At 43.8% G+C, this 14,854-nt stretch overlaps 2 non-coding genes across 2 annotated transcripts; one reads left to right on the forward strand and one right to left on the reverse strand.

Annotated features, from left to right (window-relative positions):
• Positions 1–1,251: 1,251 nt before the first annotated feature.
• On the reverse strand, positions 1,252–1,333 carry trnas-gcu (transfer RNA serine (anticodon GCU)). Its single transcript has one exon. It is a non-coding gene; the product is annotated as a tRNA-Ser (tRNA).
• A 9,559-nt stretch (positions 1,334–10,892) lies between these two features.
• trnak-cuu (transfer RNA lysine (anticodon CUU)) lies at positions 10,893–10,965 on the forward strand. The gene has a single exon. It is a non-coding gene; the product is annotated as a tRNA-Lys (tRNA).
• The last annotated feature ends 3,889 nt before the right edge of the window (positions 10,966–14,854 follow it).

Genomic DNA, 14,854 nt, shown 5'->3' on the forward strand with positions numbered 1-14,854 from the left:
AATGTAGGAAAGAAAATGAAAGGAGCACCTTACTCCCTCCTCACCTAACTCCCTCAGTCACCAAACTCTCACTCTAGCACTCAAATGCACCAAATTCAGCACTCACTCAGTCACCAAACTCTCACTATAGCACTCAAATGCACCAAATTCAGCACTCAGTGCAAACAAAGTCTGCACTGTAGGGGATCACTTTTATACTGTGAATCTAGCCTCTAAAGGCTTGTGATTCTGTGGAATTCGCTACCCCAGAGTGCGGTGGATGCAGGTATAGTGAATAAATTTAAGGAGGAGGTCGAGAGATTTTTGTTGGTATTGAGTGGAAGGGTTATGGAGAACGGGTGGAGTTGCGGCCAGTATGGGATTAGCCAAGATCTCATGGAAGGTGTTAGGCTCAGGAGGCTAAATTGCCTTCTCCCGCTCCTAGGTGATGTGTTATAGTGAGGACGTATTCTAACTGAGATCAATCGCCCTCTTCATCTGTAACACTGTAGGTAACAGATGAGGAACACATCAACCATGATAGAATGGCGGGGCAGACTCGATGGGTCTAATGGCTTAATTCTGCTCCTATATTTTATGAACTTACGTTTTGCGCGACTTCGTGAGTTTCAAACTGAGGGGAAGGAACATTTTCCAACTCAGAATCTATGCGCAATTAGGGCAGGGAGTGAAAAGTAACTTTCTCAGCTTTTTATTATTTGGTTTCACCATGGACAGTGTTCGACTGTTCACCGCCCGCCAAGCCCTTAAACAAAAGCTAAAACTCACAGCCTTTTTTCTATATCCTCATGAAGTGGACGAAACAGAGATACAACAGACACGTTACAGACAAGAATAGGATTTGATTCCACGTGTGCAGAGTACAATGGATTATTGTGCATCACCTTAACCACGTGGTACAACCCCTTTACTTCATGTAACTTTAATATCTGATCTTGTCACAGATAAGTAGCCGAAGCACCCCACCAATGTACAATCAGGAGGACGTTCATCCACGAGAGGTGGCAGAAGGTAATAATGGGATAAGTGAATACGGTAACCTCGACTGCACAGTGGGTAGCCGAAGAAGAATTGGTGGCAATGTGGGGTTAAGCCCCAAACACGTCTGCCTCCGTTCGTACTTCCGTTCGTCCCTCCTCTAACCCAACTCGATGCAAGTGGCCTGACAACTTGGAATAGTTTGTCACATCAGTGATTGCAGATCCATCGTGTAAAATGAATCCCACTTCCGAGAAACAATGGGCGAAAAATCGACGAAGATAGGATTCGAACCCACGTGTGCAGAGCACAATGGATTAGCAGTCCATCGCCTTAACCACTCGGCCACCTTGTCGCACAAATTTTTGCGGCAATACGTCTTAATTCGTTTTGCACCCATGAACTGATGGAAATTATTTGCCTCTTTCTATTCAACCAGGTGTTCAACAGGGGGAATTGCAGTGGTGGTGGTATAGTGGTGAGCATCACTTCTTTTGAAACCGTTGACTCCGTTTCGATTCCCGGCCATCGCAGTAGTAGTTGAATCGGATGTTTTTGCGCGACATCCTGAGTTTCAAACTGAGGAAGACTGGTCAACTGTTTCTCATTCAGAATTTATACGGATTATCTAAGTGAGGTGTTTAAGATGCGAAAAGGTGTAGATATTGTAGACGTGGAGTTGATGTTACCTGTTGTGGGTCAGTCTAAAACGAGAGGTCATCATCTTAGAATATGAGGCTGCAAATTTACAAAAGATTTAAAGAAAAACTACTTCTCCCAAAAGGTTTTAATTCTGTGGAATTCACTTCCTCAGAGTGTGGTGGATGCAGGGACAGTGAGAAAGTAAAGGAGGACTTAGAGAGACTTTTATTGGTAATGAGTTGAAGGGTTCTGGAGAACGGGCAGGACGGTGGTGTTGAGGCCATTATGTTTGATCAGGCAAGATCACATGGAAGGTTTTACGCCCAAGAGGCTGAATTGCACATCCCAGCTCCAATGTTATGTGTTCTCGGGAGCGAGGTGTTCTGGCTGATATCTCAATCGACCTCTTGTTCCATAACATTTCAGGTAGCAGATGATGAACATTTCAGTCATGATCGAATGGCGGGCAGACTCGATGGGTCGAATGGCGTAACACTGCTCACATATCTGAAGAATCTATCGTTTGCGCGGCTTCATGACTTTCTAACTGAGGGAAAGAAATAGTTTCCAACTCAGAATTTGTGCGCAATTATGGGGGGGAAGTGAATTAAGTAACTTTCTCGTCATTTTCTAAAGTGGTTTCAATATGCAAAGTGTTCGATTATTCACAACCCCAAGTCCCAAACACTAAAAATCACAGCATTTTTCCGTCACCCTCATGAAGTGGATCAAACAGAGACACAACAGATACGTTACAGACGAGGATTGGATTCGAACTCAAGTGCGCAGAGCACAAAGGTTTCTTGTGCATCCCCTTAACCACGTGGTACAACTCCTTACTTCATGGAACTTTAATGTCTGACCTTCTCACAGACAAGTGACCGAAGCAACCCTCCAGTGCACAAACAGGAGGATGTTCATCCAGGAGAGGTGGCAGAAGGTAATTATGGGAGAAGTCAACCCGGTATCCTCGACTGTACTGTGGATAGCCGAAGAAGAACTGGTGTCAATAACGGTTAAGCCCCAAACCCGTCTGCCTTCGTTCCTCCGTCCTCTAACCCAACTTACTGCAATCTGGCCTGACAACTTGGAATAGATTGTCACATCAGTGATTGCAGATCCATCTAGGAAAAATAAGGCCCACGTCCGAGAAAAGTGGATTTAAAATCAACGAGAATGGAATTCGAACACACGTATGTAGAGTACAATGGATTAGCAGCCCATCGCCTTAACCACTCGGCCACCTCGTCCCACAACTGCACATGTCAACAGGTTTTAATTCGTTTTGCATCCATGAACTGATGGAATGTATCTGCTTCCTTCTATTCACCTGGTGTTCAAAATTGGAAATGCAGCGATGGTGGGAGAGTGGTGAGCAAAGTTTTCTTCCAAGCAGTTGTCCCAGTTCGATTCCTGGTCATCGATCTAATAGTTGAATCGGATGTTATTGTGCGACATCGTGAGTTTTAAACTGAGGAAGACTGGTCCACAGTTTCTCACTCAGAATGTATGCGTAATTATCTAATTGAGATGTTCAAGGTACCAAAAGGTATGTAAAAAGTTGACGTGGGGCTGTTGCTTCCTCTTGTGGGGCATTCTAAAACGAGAGGTCATGCTCTTAGAATAACAGATTGCAATTTTAAAAAAGAATTGAGGAAAAACTACTTATCCCAAAGGGTTTATGATTCCGTGGAATTCGGTACCACAGATTGCGTTGGATGGAGGGAGAGTGAGTAAGTTTAAGGAGGAGGTAGAGAGATTTTATTGGTAAGGAGTTCAAGGGATACGGAGAACGGGAAGACGGTGGAGTTGAGGCCAGGATGGGATCAGCCAACATCACATGGGAGGTGTTAGGCTCAGGAGGCTAAATTGCCTACTCCCGCTCCGAGGTCATGCGTTCTAGGGAGAAGGTGTTCCTGCTGATAACGCAATCGACCTCTTCGTCTGTAACATTTTAGGTCGCAGATGGGGAATATATCAGCCATAATAGAATGGCTGGGCAGACTCGATGGGTCTAATGGCTGAAGTCTGCTTCTTTATTTTATGAACTTACTTTTTGCGCGACTTTGTGAGTTTCAAACTGAGAGGACGGAACTGTTTCTAACTCAGAATTTATACGCAATTAGGTCAGGGAGTGAAATAAGTAGCTTTCTAACCTTTTTATAATGTGGTTTCAACATGGACAGTGTTCGTCGAATTCACCACCCGCCAAGCCCGTGAACCAAAGCAAAAAATCACAGCATTTGTACTTCATGCTCATGAAGTGGACCAAACAGAGACACAACAGACACATTACAGACGAGGATGGGATTTGAATCCACGTGTGCAGAGTACAATGGATTATTGTGCGTCTCCTTAACCACATGATACAACTCATTTACTTCAATGGAATTTTAATATGCGATCTTATTACAGGCAAGTAGCCAAAGAACCCCTCCAGTCTACAAACAGGAGGAAGTTCATTCTGGAGAGGTGGGTGAGGAGAATTATGGGAGACGTCATCCCGGTAACCTCAACTGTACTGTGGGTCGCCGAAGAACTGGTGTCACGGTGCGGTTCCATTGACAACGTATCCAGAGGCACATATAGTGACGAAGACTGACAGGTTCAGAATGTCTCTTACACTCTCACACATTACCCGAGAGTGACAGGAATCCCCCATTTACAAACGGGACCAGAGAAGGGCAGAGAGAATGCACGTCACTCCCACATACAACATGTTGACGGATTCAACACAACCAAAATATAAGAAAAGATCATCACCACATATTATCTTCTTCGAAATCCCGCCGTCCCAACTTTGATATAATAAAAACAATTTTTATCAGTTGTGTCTCACTCTAATCTGTGAACTTTGCTCTACCACAGTGTGTTGACAGCTACTGGCCACGACACAGAACCGCAACAGAGCGGGGGAGATTCACATGAACTGTCGGTGATAGAATGTGATCGGGTGGACGGAGAGGTGTTAGGAGTATGTAAAATTTAAACAATCTATATTCATGCATTTCCCAATGGAATTGGTGGAATTTGGAAGTGTTTATCTTGAGGATCAATTGAGCAGAGACTTTAAAGCATTTTATCTGTGGTTCCCTCTGTGTGAGCTATGCAACATTGTACTGTGTCATGCTGTCTCCTTCATTCCTAGGACGAGACTGCAAGAAGGATTCTGAAAGGTATTTGCTGCAAAGCAAACAGGAACGTGCGTTATGTTTACTTTTGTTATGAGGTAGAATGTAAATAGCAGAGAATAGCCTCGATTCCTCGACCTCGGGCTAATGGCCCAGCACGCTTCCGCTGCGGCACTCTGCTCCTTAAACCAGGAGCTACAACATTACTGCCTGGCTGTAGCCACACATCTATTCACTTCCACATTTGTTCTTTCAACAAGAATACACGTTTGAGCACACTGATTCTGGTCAGCATAGTTCAGTTAATTTACTTTCGTGCTGAACGGTTGTTCTGTGAAGGGGATGTGATTTATTCTGTGACGTTGTTCTGATGAGAAAGTGGGGAATGACTGGAATCACCTTCATAGAAGGAAGTTCGGGACGGCAGTTTCACCTCTCTGGGAACATTGATCACGCTCTTACTGATTTCTTCAAGCTTTGCTTCAAGTCCGACCCCAGAGAAGACAACTACGAGCAAAGTGGCGCAGCGGACGTGTGCTGGACCTCTAACCCAGAGGTCGATGGATCTAAACCATCCTCTGCTATTTATATTCTCACTCACACGAAACGGAAACAAGTTGCTATATGTCAGCAGCACATCTGCCTTTTTCTTTATTAGTATCAAAGTTTTGCTTTCAGTCTGATCCGCTCTTTGGCACCGGTTCTTCAGCTACCCACAGTACAGTCGAGGAGACTAAGTTGAGTTCTCCCAGAACATTCTTCTGGCTCCTCTAGTGGATGAACGTTCACCTGATTGGACACTGGAGGGGTTCTTCGGCTACTTGTCCGTGAAAGCAGTACCGGAAGCAGCTGTGGAGAGAGATTGCAGTCGCCAGAATGCAACTCTCCATTTGTACACTTCACGTCGCTCAGATCTTAGACTCTCAATAGCTTCGTGTGAGGAAGAGGTAGAGCGGGAATTCGGTTCTTGTTGATTGGAGCAAACTGTTCAATGCAGCAATGAGAAGCTCCTTCACCCCCAGCGGGTTGGATAAGGATGGCACTCAGATAAGGGCTCTGGCTAGGGATTAAAAGTAGGGAAAGCATCTATTGTTTGAAATGAAATGACGATGAAGATAGAATTTATGTCGATTTGCGAGTGGATCTTAGTTTGGACGACAGCCGAGTGGTCTAAGTTGCTGCGTTTAGATCGAAGTCTTTACTAGAGGCGTGGGTTTGACTCCCACAACTGATATTGCCTTTTTTCTCCATGTGGTTAAATTTCTCCAGCAAGATTTTCAACATCAGGAAGATCCAATACCTCCCTTTCAGTGGAAAAGCGTTGGTCTCAGGACATGAGATTCTTGTTTAAATACGCACAGCAAGACCACACAGGCAAAAGCGCAGTTAATGCCTCGATAATCTGCTTCAGTGACTCTGGTTGAGGAATTAATATTGAGCACAGGACTCCGGGTAAAATTCGTCTTATCTTCTTGTAAATAGTCTGGCTGGTTGGAGTGATTACATCCGTCTGAGAGGGGAAGTTGGAAACTCGGTTTCTATTGTGATTTACTGCTGGATAAAACTTTATTTCCTTATTGGCCCCCTGTGAGGTATTACTGGATATCGTTATTTCTCTATATTGCCCCTCTGTTGGGTACTATTGGATAACGTTTCCAGTCCAGCTTTGACAAATGGTCACCTGGACTCGAAACGTTTGCTCTTTCCTCTCCCTACAGATGCTGTCAGATCTGCTGAGACTTTAAGGCATTTTCTCTGTGGTTCCCTATGTGTGAGCTTTACAATGTTGTACTGCGTCATGCTGTCTCCTTCATTCTTGGGACTAATGTCGGGATGAGACTGCAAGAATGTTTCTGATAGGTATTTGCTGCAAAGCAAACAGGAACGTGTGTTATGTTTTCTTTTTGTGTCCGGGAGAATGTAAATAGCAGAGAACTACCTCGATTCCTCGACCTCGGGCTAATGGCCCAGCACGCTTCCGCTGCGGCACTCTGCTCCTTAAACCAGGAGCTACGATTTTACTGCCCTGCGGTAGCCACACAGGTATTGACTTGCTCATTTTTTTTCTTTCAACTAGAACACACGTTTGAGCACAGTAATTCTGGTCAGCATATTTCAGATAATTTGCTTGCGTTCTGAATGTTGTTCTGTGAAGGTGATGTGATTTCTTGTGTGACGTTGTTCTGATGATAAAGTGGGGAGTGACTGGAATCACCTTCATAGAATGAAGTTCGGGGCGGCAGTTTCACCTCTCTGGGAACATTGATCACGCTGTTATTGATTTCTTCAAACATTGCCTCAAGTCCGACCCCGGACAGGGTCAAGCACGAGCAGCGTGGAGCAGCGGCCCATAACCCAGTGGTCGATGGATCGAAACCACTCTCTGCTATATATATTCTCAATCACACCAAACGAAAACAAGTCGCTATTAGTCAGCAGCACATCTACCTTTTTCTTTATTAGTATCAACGTTTTGCTTACAGTCTGATCCGCTCTTTGACACCTGTTCTTCAGCTACCCACAGTATAGTCGAGGTGACAAAGTTGACTTCTCCCAGAACACTCTTCTGGCGCCTCTCCTGGATGAACGTTCTCCTGTTTGGAAAAAGGAGGGATTCTTCGGCTACTTGTCTGTGAAAGCAGCACCGGGAGCAGCTGTGGAGAGAGAATGCAGTCGTCAGGAAGCAACTCTCCAATTGGATACTTCACGTCGCTCAGATCTTAGGCTTTCAATATCTTCGAGTGAGGAACAGGTAGAGCGGGAATTCGTTCCTGGTTGATTGGAGCAAACTGATCAATGCAGCAATGAGGAGCTCCTTAACCCTCAGCGGCCTGGACAAGGATGACACTCAGATACAGGACTCTGGCTGGTGTTCAAAAGTAGGATAAGCATATCTTGTTTGAAATGGAATGACGATGAAGATAGAATTTGAGCCGATGTGTGCACGGATCTTAGTTTCGGCGACAACGCATCAGGGTGACCGAGCGGTCAAAGGTTCAGGTCGCAGTCCCTTCTGGAAGCGTGGGTGCGAATCCCACTCCTGATATTGACCTTTCCCCCACGAGGTTAATTTTCTCCAGCGAGATTTTCAACCTCACGAATGTCCAATACCTTCCTTTCAATGGAAAAGCGTTGGTCTCAGGACATGAGATTCCCGCTTAAATACGCACAGCAAGACCACACAGGCAAAAGCGCAGTTAATGACTCGATAATCTGCTTCAGTGACTTTGGTTGAGGAATTAATATTGATCCCAGGATCCGGGTAAAATTCGTCTTCTCTTGGAAATAGTCAGGCAGGTTCGATTGTTCACATCCGCCCGAGAGGGGAAGATGGGAACTTAGTTTCTATTGTGATTTGTTGTTCGATAAAGCTTTATTTCCTTATATGCCCCATGTGAGTTATTAATGGATATCGTTATATATCTATATTGCCCCTTTGTGGGGTACTACTGGATATCGTATCCGGTCCAGCTTTGACAAAGTGTCATCTGGACTCGAAACGTTAACTCTTTTCTCTCCCTACAGATCTGGTCAGTCTTGCTGAGACTTTAAAGCATTTTCTCTGTGGTTCCCTCTGTGTGAGCTTTACAATGTTGTAATGTGTCATGCTGTCTGCTTTATCCTGGGTTTAATGTCGGGATGAGACTGCAAGAAAGTTTCTGATCGGTATTTGCTGCAAAGCAAACAGGAACGTGCGTTATTTTTACTTTACGTGTCAGGGAGGATGTAAATAGCAGAGAATAGCCTCGATTCCTCGACCTTGGGCTAATGACCCAACACGCATCCGCTGCGGCACTCTGCTCCTTAAACCAGGAGCTACAACATTACTGCCCTGCGGTAGCCACACAGCTATTCACTTCCTCATTTTTTCTTTCAACAAGAACACACGTTTGAGCACACTGATTCTGGTCAGCATAGTTCAGATAATTTACTTTCGTGCTGAATGGTTATTCTGTGAAGGGGATGTGATTTGTTCTGATGGGAAAGTGGGGAGTGACTGGAATCACCTTCATAAAATGAAGTTCGGGGCGGCAGTTTCATCTCTCCGGGAACATTGATTACTCTGTTACTGATTTCTTCAAGCTTTGCCTGTATTTATAGAACGAATACACAAACAATGAAGCGGGAGAATGTATTAAATCAGAGATTGGATATTCTTGTAACCAATACGGCTGGAATGGGAATCCTTCATTTTCCGATAAATCGGGATGAACAGATCGCTCAGTCAGAAATCAGATATCTGGGGATTTAAATGTGATTACTACAGTGATAATATTAACCATGTTAATGTTATTTTGCTCCAATTGAAACGTATCACGAATACCTCGTTAACTTGTTGCACAACTTGCTTTCAGCCAGGAGATGGCAGCAGTGCGCAATAGTTTGGGTCTCCTGATTGTGTCCACAGATCTCGATAGGAATGGAGCTGCTGCTTCCCGGGGAGCTGCCAAGCAAGAGGCACAGATACTGACCAACTGCACCCGCTCCAAATAGATTCCCCAAATTACTGAACAAAACAAAAACAAGCACAAATCATATTTTAAGAAACTATGACAGTGACTCTGAAAACAATACACCATGACCTCTGAAAGAATCGATTTGCTGTAACTAATTAAAGATGAACCGTTTCAATATCAGCCGTAATTCCTTACCAGTTCTCAGACAGGCACCGACTAGTTAGAAGTTTGCTTCACTTTTCAAGGTCTGGCTCAATAAAATCAATCACAGGCCCATGATCTGCTTTCCTCCTGTTCTCAGACACATCCACTTTGTACAAGGGCGCACTAACTGGTTTTCAGAGTAAGAGTCAGACTGCAGTCACTTCGTTCTCTCTCGATCCCTTTATCCCAGAACCACCTCACAACCAGGAATGGAACTTCTCACAGAGCCAAGAATGGAATAGTTTGTCGATTCTTCCACTGATTCAGGACCGCCCATCGCCAGGATGTATTCGTCCAAAAGAGTTGGGATGAAATAGGGCTGAGTTTCACTGTATCCAATCAGTCCCCGGAGAAGCACAAAAACAGTGAGTGAGGGAGAGAGGAAGAAACAAAGAAACAGATAGAGAGATAAAATATGTTCCATTTCTAACACGATCTTTTTACCCAAAAAAACATTCAGCTGAATGAAACCAAACCACGTTTCCATTCGCTGCCGTTGCTGCTTCTCCTTCCAAACGTTGCAGGAAACGTTATTAGTTATTGATTGTTGTTTTGAGTGCGAGCTTCTTTATATTTCGTTCAGTTTCCAAAACAAATGCTGAACATCTGACTGACTCAAACCGTTCATTTACAAACATTCCAATTCATTCTCGAGTCAGTGGTTTGCGCGGGGAGTTTCGCAAACACTTCGAAACACAGTCGCTGCGAACAGAGTTCGAACCAGCGTGGGGAAGCCACACGGGATTTCAAGTCTAACACCTTAACCACTCGGCCATCGCAGCTGTGTCTAGTGTGCCATTCATTAGTAATTTGGTCGATAGAATACATTCTAAAACCAGCCTGGAATCACTCCAGGAAGTTATTGCATTCAAACGATCAACGGGGCCCCGATGTTTATGTGAGGAGAGGTTGAATCTTCGTGGAAAATGACCATTGGATTTGGAGAGAGGCCTTGAGAGACTCGAAAACCTCAGCTCCCTAAACGCACAATTCCACCGATTAAATAGATTGTGGAACAACATCAGTTACATTGGAAATATATTAGAAATTCAAATGGAACAGGACCACACTTTACAGTCTGGAAGAAAATTTAAATGATGAAATCTTGAAATTACAGCACAGAAGGAGACCTGTGCAGGCCGAACGGTCACCTGATGACGCAACTAAAATGGTCACGTGTCGGGATTTCGGCAGTTCCCCGGATCGCGGTCAGAGCACAAGCCAGGAGGTGCTGCTCAATTATTAAGTCAGTTATTTTTTATTACATGTCATTGGTCGTCAGTCATTGAGAGACCAGCATTCCTACATGGTATCAGGAGTGGGCAGAACGTCTTCACCGCATCAACATGCTTGTATCACAGAATCGTAGAATATCCAGCTCAGAAGTAGGCCATTCGGCCCAACAAGTCAGCACTGACCTTCCGAATGAGCACCGCAGCAACTCTCTTCAAGAAGAGGTTTAATAGACAGTGCAGCAGCAGCCCGGCTAGCTCAGTCGGTAGAGCATGGGACTCTTAATCCCAGGGTCGTGGGTTCGAGCCCCACGTTGGGCGCTTTCTTGTTATTATCTGAAAATATTGATGCTGAATGAACTGTCTTCATAACAGGAACACAAGGTCTAAACGAACCTCGTGACAAAATTTAATAAATATGTAATTAACATTTCGTCTCAGAAACGGCGCAGAAAGGTTCTGCTTCCGACGGATCTTACTTCCACAACTGGGAACACATTACACAACAGATAATGATTTGACACAACTACAGTGAAGATCTGTCACCGGCAGTGTCACGGTTCCATGGCAGAGAGCACGGCTACACAGCAGAGAGCTCAGTTACACAGCAAGATATAATTTTACAAACAGGGTCTCTCTGTGTGCAGCAGAAGACACATTTTCCTAAAAAAACAGTTTCTCCATCTCGGCACCTTTTCTGTGTGTGTGTCATTGTATGTGTGTCCTGATAGTCTCTTCGTGATTTTTTGTGTATCTTTCTCTGTCTGTTACAGCAGTGCTGCTGTTATGTATTAATCTCACTTTTCCCAAACAGTAATTGTGATTGATAGATACAGAAACATTTCCAAACTGACATTCAGTACCAATGTCTGATAGAGACTGAAACCCACCCTCACATACAGTCCCAGACATTGACGCATAATGAAGGAATCCTGCTCTCACAAACTATTGAGACTGAGGTGCAGAGTGTTCCCTCCACTCGCGAATACTACCTGTGATTTACAGAGACAGAACACATCTCAGTCAGGTGAGTAGCAGAGTTTGATGGGTACAACATGTATTCCACAATCACCTTCTCTGCGCCAGATAATCAGATGCAGACGACATGCGGCGTCTGTGTTGGTTTAACAAGGGTTTTACCCAAGAACAGGAACAGATTTACACAATATCAGGGTATAAGACGTAGGAGCAGAAGTAGGCCATTCAGCCCATCGAATATGCTCCGCATTTCAATGAGATCATGCTTGATCTGATATATGACGTGTTATGGCCTTATACGGTGGCATATTATCACAGTGGTTACCTCACAGAGCCAGCGATCCGGGTTCAATTCCAGCTTTTGGTCACTGACTGTGTGGAGTTTGCACTTTCTCTCCGTGTCTGTGTGGGTTCCCTCCGGGTGCTGCGATTTCCTCGCACAGTCCAAATGTGTGCGCGTTAGGTAGACTGTCCATGCTAAATTGCCCCTTAGTGTTCAGAAAGTTGGGTGGTGTTAAAGGGATGTGATGGAGACACAGAGGCTCTTTCAGAATATCGTTGCCGAGTCCATTGGAAGAATGGCCTCCTTTTACATTTTAATGATCTCATGATAATACTCATGTCCACTTTCCCGGCATTTTATCTCTAGATTTCACGATGAACCTTTAAAACCAGCAATCCCACCAAGCCTCAGGTAGCGGTAACTCCTCAATGGTCGTTAATTTCCCGGCTGTCAGTCATTTGGCCAGTCTTGAGTGAAGTCACATCCTGGAAATGACATACATTGATCCAGTTCTAATATAAATTAAGTCGCTCTAGTCCCTGATGACCATAGGCCCTTTGAGTCTAAGATCTGACTGGTGGTGATTTAACCTGAGGATCACCATACTTCAGGCAAGGATCAATAATAATAATACTAATAATCTCTTATTGTCACAAGTAGGCTTCAATCAAGTTACTGTGAAAAGCCCGGAGTCGCCACATTCCGGCGCCGGTTCGGGGAGGCTGGAACGGGAATTGTGAGATGGCGGGGTTTTCATGTTTCAAGTCGAGTATAACCGTGTGATCTCTATCTAATTAATTTGGTTTTGCTTCTGCTAATCTTGTCTCACAGTGAGGCAAACCTCACTGATTTGATAGACGAGTGATCGTTCTTCAGTCTTGTCATTGTCGGACCCGCTGAATATGGAGGCATATCCTGTGTGGCAGGATTTAGCTCCAACTCAAGCTATAAGTTTGTGGATGATACCACTGCGGTAGGTCGTATCGCAAACAATGACGAATCAGATGCAGGAGGTAGATAAATCACATGGTTGCATAGTGCACTGTCATGTGAGTGTACATTTAAGACATGTAAGTTTAAGCAATGCACATTTAAGAAAACAGTGATGTCAGATAGTGGGTGGAGCTGGGCTTTAGGTCAGCCTTTTTGCAGATTTTTACTTTCAGTTTAAAAAGCAGCTTGTGTGTGTCTGTGTGTTTCCAGAGAGCTGCAAGTTTGAAAAGAGATTGGGAGTGTCTTCGTTTGCAGGGTGCTGGATCTCTGACATAAAAGACCATCTCTGGATCATTTGGGTGATTTAAACTGATAATTGTAAAGCCTTCAACCTGATGTGATTCTGTTTAAAGGTGTTAAGTCTCTTGGAAGTTTGAAGGAACATTTTAAGGAATTGTTTCTGTTGCGATATTTTCTGAGTTATCTTTGAAGTAAGGGGCGTTAAGAGATCCAATGTTTATTTAAGATGTTAAGTTGAGTTCATGGACTAAACAGTGCTTTGTGTTTAAATGCCCACGAGTCCATAATTGTATAATAATAATACACCAAGGGAAAAAGCCGTGTGCCAGGAAAAGCAACAAATCCATTAAAGGGAGAGGTTGGTTGAACTCCATGATACATTTTGGGGTTCTGAAAACGCCTCACCCATAGAAATTGGGGGCTCGTCCGGGATAAAAGTCTATCTATTGGATTGGCTTTTGTGAACTTAAAGACAGTGAAGGATTGTTCCTTTTCCGGTGTGGTATTTTAGTTTACGTGGGGAGAGTGTTGTGAACAATGGTTCTTTCAGAGGCTCAGAAGTTTTTGTGGGTGGAGAATGTCACACGAAGTACTTTACGGGCAGAAACGAACAGCAGACTGTTAGATTTGGCAAGAACATTGCAGTTAACCTTACCTGACAAAATGCGAAAAGATGAAGTAATTATGGCGGTGGTTAAGCATTTAAAGTTGCATGCGATAGAGTTTGACTCATTGGAAATGGCAAAAATTCAGTTGCAAATTGAACAAATGGAACATGAGAAAGAATGAAAGCGGCTTGAATACGAGAGGGAGAGAGAGGAAAAAGAAAGAGAAAGAGAGAGATAGGGGAAAAAGAAAAGGAGAGAGCAGAAAGGCGAAAAGAAAGAATAGTCCTAGCAGAACAAAAAGAAAAAGAAATGGAAATACAGAGGAGGGAAAAAAATAAAGAGAGCGAGTTTGAACTTCAGAAAATGGCCATGAAACATGACAATCAGTTAACATTGGCAGACGTAAAGGGAAACGTACAGCTGGATGATAGTGATGAGGATAGTGTGAAAGCGCGTCATAGTCGAAGGCTTGGTGGGAAACTATTTAAATATGTCCAAGCACTGCCACGGTTTGACGAGAAGGAAGTGGAAGCCTTTTTCATTTCATTTCAGAAGGTAGCTAAACAAATGAAATGGTCACAGGACATGTGGGCGTTACTGATTCAAACAAAGCAGGTAGGTAGAGCTAGTGAAGTGTTTGCATCACGACCGGAGGTGGAATCTGGAACGTATGAGCAGGTGAAGAAACCCATCTTAAGGCATCTGAGCGAGTGCCTGAAGCTTACAGACTAAGGTTTAGAAATTTAAGGAAAGAATTTGGTCAAACATACATGGAGTTTGAAAGGCTGAAACAGAGTAATTTTGATAGGTGGATAAGGGCTTTGAAAATAGACCAAATGTATTAAGTTCTCAGAAAATTATACTTTTGGAGGAGTTTAAAAATTCAATTCCTGATGTAGTGAGAACTCATGTGGAAGAACAGAAGGATAGAACTGCGAAATTAGTATCGGAAATGGCAGATGATTATGAATACGTTCATAAATCAAAGATTGTTTTCCGACATCAGTTTCAGCCGATGAGGGATAGAAACTGGGGACATGAGAAATACTCAAGTGGTAAAGGTAAAGGTGATATGATGGGAGACAATAAAGGGAGTGTACCTCTGATT

This window comes from Scyliorhinus torazame, chromosome 24, assembly GCF_047496885.1.
Source record: "Scyliorhinus torazame isolate Kashiwa2021f chromosome 24, sScyTor2.1, whole genome shotgun sequence".
Lineage (NCBI taxonomy): Eukaryota > Metazoa > Chordata > Chondrichthyes > Carcharhiniformes > Scyliorhinidae > Scyliorhinus > Scyliorhinus torazame.